General features: G+C 35.6%; 1 pseudogene; it reads right to left on the reverse strand.

Annotated features, from left to right (window-relative positions):
- Positions 1-6,156: 6,156 nt before the first annotated feature.
- LOC123391958 lies at positions 6,157-6,261 on the reverse strand (annotated as a pseudogene).
- Between the last annotated feature and the right edge of the window lie 1,714 nt (positions 6,262-7,975).

Genomic DNA, 7,975 nt, shown 5'->3' on the forward strand with positions numbered 1-7,975 from the left:
CTCCCATAAAACAGCACAGAGTTGCAGACTGGATAAAACAACAGGACCTGTCCATATGCTGTCTACAAGAGACACAGTTGGAACCTAAAGATACATCCAGACTGAAAGTGAAAGGATGGAGAAGCATCTTTCATGCCAACAGGACTCAAAAGAAAACTGGGGTAGCAATTCTCATATCATATAAATTAGATTTTAAGCTAGAGACTGTAATCAGAAATACAGAAGGATACCACACCATTCTTAAAGGATCTATCCACCAAGAAGATCTAACAATTGTAAATATTTATGCCCCCAATACAGGAGCAGCCAACTACATAACCCACTCTTAAACAAAATAAAGAGTCCTATTGATATGAATACATTGATTGTAGGGGAACTTAGCATTCACTCTCAGTAATAGATAATTTAAGCAGAAAATCAAAAAAGAAACAAGAGCTTTGAATGGCACATTGGACCAGATGAACCTCATAGATATATACAGAATATTCCACCCTAAAACACAGAATATTCATTCTTTTCGAGCACACATGGTTTCCTCCAGAATAGACCACATACTGGGTCACAAATCAGGGCTCAACTGATAACAAAAGACCGAGATTATTCCCTGCATATTTTCAGACCACAATGCTTTGAAACTGGAACTCAACCACAAGAAAAAATTCGGAAGGAATTCAAAAAGTTTGGAAGCTAATTCAAAATTAGCTTTAGGAAGCTAAAGACCATCCTGCTCAAGAATGTTTGGATCCACCAGGAAATCAAATAAGAACCTAAACAATTCATGGAAAACAACAAGAATGAAGACACATTGGTCCAAAACCTATGGGATATGGCAAAGGCAGTCCAAAGGGGGAAATACATAGCCATTCAAGCCTCCCTCAAAAAAAATGGAAAAAACCCAAATAAACCAACTCTATTTACACATTAAATAACTGAAAATTATTTTATAATAATTTCTAAAATAACTGCAAATTAAGCCAACCCCATGCACAAGAAAGGAAATATTTAAGATTAGAGCAGAGATTGAGGAGTTAGAAACTAGAAATACAGTAGAAGACATCAACGAAACCAGAAGCTTGTTCTTTGAAAGAATTAATAAGATCAATAAGCCACTGGCCAAACTAATCCAAAAGAAAATAGAGAGGACTCAAATTAATAAAATTATGAATGAAAGGGGAGAGATCACAACTAACACCAAGGAAATAGAAACAATCATCAGAAATTATTATCAACAGTTATATGCAAGAGTTAAGCAACATAGAAGAAGTAGATACATCCCTGAAAACTATAAATTTCCAAAATTGATTCAGGAAGAGACCAACAACTTGAATAGACCAAGATCTAGTAATGAGATTGAAGAAATGAAAAAAACTCCCAAAAAACAAGAGTCCATGACCTGACAGATTCCCTGGGGAATTTCACCAAACATTCAAAGAAGAAATAATAGGTATTCCCCTGAAGCTGTTTCAAAAAATAGAAACAGAAGGAAAACATCCAGACTTGTTCTATGAAACCAGCATTACGTTGATCTCCAAACTAGGCAAAGACCCAACAAAAAGGAAAATCTCAGACCAATATCCCCAGGGAATATGGATGCCAAGATTCTCAATAAGATCCTAACTAATAGGATCCAACAGTACATTAAAAAGATTATCCACTATGACCAGGTGGGATTTATCCCCAGAATGCAAGGGTGGCTCAACTTTCACAAATTAATCAATGTGATAGAACAAATCAATAAGAGAAGAGAGAAGAACCACATGGTCCTCTCAATAATGGAGAGAAGCATTTGACAAGATACAACATCCATTCCTGACTAAAATGCTTCCAAGTATAGGGATAGAGAGAACATTCCTCAACTTCATAAAGTCTATCTATGAAAAACCCACAGCCAATATCATTCTCATTGGGGAAAAGCAGACAGCCTTCCCTTTGAGATCAGAATCACAACATCAATGCCAACTCTAACTACTGTTTTTCAACATACTACTAGAAGTATTAGCAACAGCAACCAGACAACACAAAGAAATAAAATGTATTCAAATTGGCAAAGAAGTCAAACTCTTTCTCTTTGCAGATGACATGATACTTTATATGGAAAACCCAGAAGACTCCACCCCTAAATGACTAGAACTCATACAGCAATTCTGAAATGTGGCTTCATACAAAAACAATGCACAGAAATCAGTTGCTTTCTTATGCACTAACAATGAAAATATAGAAAGGAAAGTTAGAGAATCGATTCCATTTACTATAGCACCAAGAGCCATAAGATACCTGGGAATAAACCTAACCAAAGAGGTAAAGGATCTGTACACAACAAACTACAGAATACTCATGAAAGAAAGTGAAGAAGACACATAAAGATGGAAAAGCATTCCATGCTCACGGATCAGAAGAATAAACATTGTTAAAATGTCTATGCTACCCAGAGCAATCTAGACTTTCAATGCCATCCTGATCAAAATTCCACAGGCATTTTTCAAAGAGCTGGAACAAACAATCCTAAAATTTGTATGGAACCAGAAAAGACCCCAAATCACTAAGGAAATGTTAAAAAAGAAAAGCAAAGCTGGGGAAATCACATTGCCTTGTTTCAAGGTTTACTACAAAGCTGTGATCACCAAGACAGCATGGTACAGGCACAAAAGCAGACACATAGACCAGAGAAACACAATAGAGAATACAGATATGGACCCACAACTGTATGGTCAACTAATCTTTGACAAAGGACGGAAAAAAACCATACAGTGGAAAAAAGACAGTCTCTTCAATAAATGGTGCTGGGAAAATGGGACAGTTAAGTATAGAAGAATGAAACTTGACTCATTCTCTCACACCATATACAAAGGTAAACTCAAAATGGGTAAAAGACCTCAATGTGAGGCAGGAATCTATCAAAATCCTAGAGAAGAACATAGGCAGTAACCTCTTCAACATCGGCCAGAGAAACTTTTTTCAAGACAGATCTCCAAAGGCAAAGGAAACAAAAGTGAAAATGAACTTTTGGGACTTCATCAAGATCAAAAGCTTCTGCACAGCAAAGGAAACAGTCAACAAAACAGAGAGGCAACCCACAGAATGGGAGAAGATATTCCCAAATGACACTACAGACAAATGGCTGATATCCAAGTTCTGTAAAGAACCCCTCAAACTCAACACACACAAAACAGATAATCACGTCAAAAAATGGGCAGAAGACATAAACAGACACTTCTTCAAAGAAGATATATAAATGGATAACAGTCACATGAAAAAAGTTCATCATCATTAGCTATCAGGGAAATCCAAATCAAAACCACACTGAGATACCACCTTATACCAGCTGCAATGGCCAAAATTAATAAGACAGTAAACAACATGTGTTGGAGAGGATATGAGAAAGGGGAACCCTCTTACACTATTGATGGGAATGCAAGTTGGTGCAGCCACTTTGGAAAACAGTGTGGAGATTCCTCAAAAAGTTAAAAATCGAGTGACCCTATGACCCTGCAATTGTACTACTGAGTATTTACCACAAAGATACAGATGTAGTGAAAAGAAGGGCCACCTGTACCCCAATGTTCATAGCAATGGCCACAATTGCCAAACTGTGAAAAGAGCCAAGATGCTCTTCAACAGATGAATGGATAAAGAAAAGATGGTACATATATAGAATGGAATATTACGCAGCCATCAGAAAGGATTAATAACCAACTTTTGTGTCAACATGGGCAAGATTAGAAGATATTATGCTGAGTGAAATAAGCCAAACTGAGAGTGTCAATTGTCATATGGTTTCACTTACTTGTGGAGCCTATGGAATGACGTGGAGGACATTGGGAGGAGGATAGGAGAAGTGAGTTGGGGGATATTGAAGGGAGGAGATGAACCTGAGAGACTATGGACTCTGAGAAACTGAAGGTTTTAGAGGGGAGGAGTGAGGGAGGTTAGGTGAGCCTGGTCATGGGTATTAAGGAGGGCACATATTGCATGGAGTACTGGGTGTGGTACATTGGTATCTTGGAACATTGGAAAAAAAAAAAAACTAAATTAAGGTGTTAAAAAAAGCAATATTAAATTATATGCCTCCATGCTGAAATAAATTAACTTCACAATGGAAAAAAAATATTGATCTAATCTATTCATCTTTTGCTGCGCCAACTTTTCATAATCATTTTATCACTTAATTCAACAAACATTTTAAATTCATTGTGCCAGGTTTCTACATGGTAGGATCTTCCCACATTTTCTCCTCTTAACTTAGATTATTTCACATGGAACTATCCTGTTATATAAATAAAAACTCTTATCCAGATTAGTAAATTTGAATCCTAAATCACTTATAGTATTTTCTATAATTACTGAAAAAAGCTGATATATATAGATAAGATGATATTAAAATTAAAGGTGTAAGAGGAGATGATTCTAGGACTATTAACAAATATCTGTGTTTTCCTTCATATTAACTCTCTTTGTGGTCATGTTCACTATTTCCTTTTAGTTTGCGATTTCTAACATACTGAACAAACCCGTTTCTTTGATTCTTCAATTTTTATAAAAAATATCTACTACATCTATTTTTTGGTAATTTATGTATTAAAAATATCAAAACCATTCAATAGGGATTTAATAACCAAAACATAAGAACTTATTCAACTCAACACCAAAAACAATACCAAAAAAAAAAAAAAAAAAAAAACCCCACAAAAACCCACAAATGATCTGATTAAAATGGGCAGATAGACATTTTTCCAAAGAAGACCTATAGATGGCCAACAGACACATGAAAAGGTGTTCAACATCAGCAATCATTAGGGAAATACAAATCAAAACCACAGCGAAATATCACCTCCCATCTGTCAGAATGGCTAAAATAAAAAACATGAGAAACAAGTATTGTCAGGGATGTGGGGGGAAAAGGAACTCTCATACAAAGTTAGTGGGAAGGTAAATTGGTACAACCACTATGCAAACAGTATGGAGGTTCTTCAAAATATTAAAAATAAAAATATCATAGGATCCAATAATTCCACTGTGGAGTACTCAAGAAAATGAAAACAGTAATTCAAAAAGATATATGCACCTCTATGTTTATTGCTGTATTATCTACAATAACCAAGATATGGAATCAACCTAAGTGTCCATCAATAGATAAATAAAGAAGATGAATAAAGAAGATGATACACACAGCCAACAGAATATTACTCAGCCATAAAAAAAAGAATGAGATCCTGCCATCTGAGACAACATGGATGGACCTGGAGGGTATTATGCTAAGTGAAACAAGTCATACAGAAAAACCCAAATATTATAGGGTTTCAGTTATATGCAGACTCTTATAAAACACACATATACAAATGAATAAATAAACAAAAGGTAGAATCAAACCTATAACTACACACAAGAAACTGATGGTTGTCAGAGAGGAGGAAGTGGAGGAATGGACAAAATGGGTGAAGGGAACGGGGAGATATGTGTTTCCCGTATAAGTCAGGAGAGTAAAAAGTACAGCATAGGGAATACAGTCAGTGGTATTAAACAGGGATGCATGGTGGTAGATGGTAGATATACTTATGAGCATAATGTATATAGTTGTTGAATCAGTGTTGTACTCCTGAAACTAATGTGACATTGTGTGTGACCTATGTTGAAAGCAATATATATCAAAACCAAAAAATATGAATGTGTTCATATCCTACACCCCTTTGTAAATGAGAGGTCATGTAAAATATACCTGGATTCCAAGTTATATCCTCGTGTTCAGGAAGTTGTAAAATTTTATCTCAGTTGACAAATGCATAATAAATAATAAAGGTTAACAATGCTGTGTAATATATAGGAAATTAAGAGAGCAAGTACTAAGTTCTTATCACAAGAAGAAACCTCTTTCTTTCTTTTCTTCTTTTATTTTTATTGTATCTATATGAGAAAAATGAAGTTAGCTGATCCTCTTGTGATCGTTTCACAACATATGTGTATCAAACCATTATATTACGCTGTACACCTTAAATGTATACACTGAGGTATGGCAATTATTTCTCAATAAAACTGAGGAAAAAATAAATGGAGTTCTTGAAATGTACAAATATTTTATACATATACTAAAATGGACTATAAATTCTTGCAACAAAACTAATGTGAAAACAAAACAGCAGAAGAAAAAAGAATGAAAGAGCTCCCACATGGTGTATGAATTTCTCTGTTACTGTGGGTCAAATACTTTCGCATTTGAAGAAAACCTCTGTAACAAACTATAGAAATGATCCCTGAAAGTATAGTCTTGAAGAAAGTATAGTCTTGAAGACAACTTGTCTTTAAAATACATGCAATTTGCTGTTAGAAAGTCCTTTACATTTAGATTTTCTCTTGTTCAGACAGATAAATCAGTAACTGAAGACTAAACTAGGAAACTAAGATACAGATTATGAAGCTTTAGTAAATTGCAATCATTAGAAAGAAAGTTAGCAAAAAGAAGATGCTGAAATGTATCACTACAAAAGTAAAGAAAGGGAAAATTTAGGTGACCTTGAATTTGGTGATAAGTTTTGAGATAAAACATCAAATCACTTTTGATGAGAGAAAAACTTCAGTTGGGATTTATTAAAACTAAAAATTTACATGAAACTTTTAGGAGAATAGAAATACAAGCCACAGACTGAGATAAACTTTTTTAAAGAACACAAACCCAACATATTTTGTATGCTAAATATAAGGAGGAATTTAAAAATTCAGCAATTAAAAAACAAACTTTTAATGGGTAAAATGTCTGAATATCTTACAAATGGGACATACAGATGGCAAATAAGTATATGAAAATATGCTGAAAAGCATTTATCATTTGGAAGTCGAAAATAAAAACAAGTAAGAACACTGCTGTGCACAATTAGAATGGCTAAAACCCAGAAATTGAATTGCAATTGCTGGCATGTATGCAGAGAACGAGGAACTCTCATTCACTGATTATAGGGATGCAAAATATTTCAGTCACTTTGGAACATAGTTTGGCAATTTCTCACAAAGCTATATATACTCTTAATCATACAATCTAGCAATCATGTTCTTGGCTATTTACCCAACTTTCTAAAAACTTATATTCACAAAAACCCTGTAGGCTTTAGGGTTTGGGTTCTACATGTAAGGAGTTTGGAAATTACTGTTCCACCCTAACACGAAAAAACCTGAACATACTTTAAAACAAAACAAAACCCACTTACTTGTGGAGCATACGGAATAATAAAGAGGACATTAGAAGAAGGAAATGAAATGTGAATTGGGGGAAATCAGAGGGGGAGACGAAGCATGAGAGACTGTGGACTCTGAGAAACAAACTGAGGGTTTGGGAGAGGAGAGGGGTTTGGGGGGGGACAGGCGAGCCTGGTGGTGGGCATTAAGGAGGGCATGTATTGCATGGAGCACTGGGTGTGGCACATAAACAATGAGTCTTGCAACACTGGAAAACAAAATTAAGTTTTAAAAAAACCACAAACACAAAAACAAAAACCAACTACGTTTCTTGAATCCATAAAAGAGTAGAGGACATAGCACAAACCAAACCCCCCATCAAAATTGGAGAGTCAGATAAGTGAATACAGGAGCCAGGACTTAACCTGAGCAGAGACTCAGAAGCAGGACATGCCGAGGGAACCAGTGCTAGATCAGTAAAACACGAACTACAGTCAATAAAGGACTGGAGACTCAGTGTGGACACCAACAGTTAAAAACTCCAGGGGGACCTTGTCACAGGGGTTCCCACAGTGTTGTGAATATTTCCTCTAGGAGCTCAACAAAATTCTCACAGTACATAAGAGGGGGAAAATCCCTTCATGCTTCCAGCATCAGGAGCAGAGACAGAACCATTTTGAAAAATGCCAGAGCATTCTGTCCTTAATGAAGCCTGCCCTCAGCAGAAACAAATTAACCATAGATTAATTTGTTGGTTGTTAGCAGCCCCTAATTCACCTGGGAGAAGTATCGCTCTGGCTCATTTAGCCATCCT

The sequence above is a fragment of the Mustela putorius genome, unplaced genomic scaffold (genome assembly GCF_011764305.1).
Source record: "Mustela putorius furo isolate JIRA1106 unplaced genomic scaffold, ASM1176430v1.1 tig00000407_pilon_pilon_pilon, whole genome shotgun sequence".
NCBI classification, from domain to species: Eukaryota; Metazoa; Chordata; class Mammalia; order Carnivora; family Mustelidae; genus Mustela; species Mustela putorius.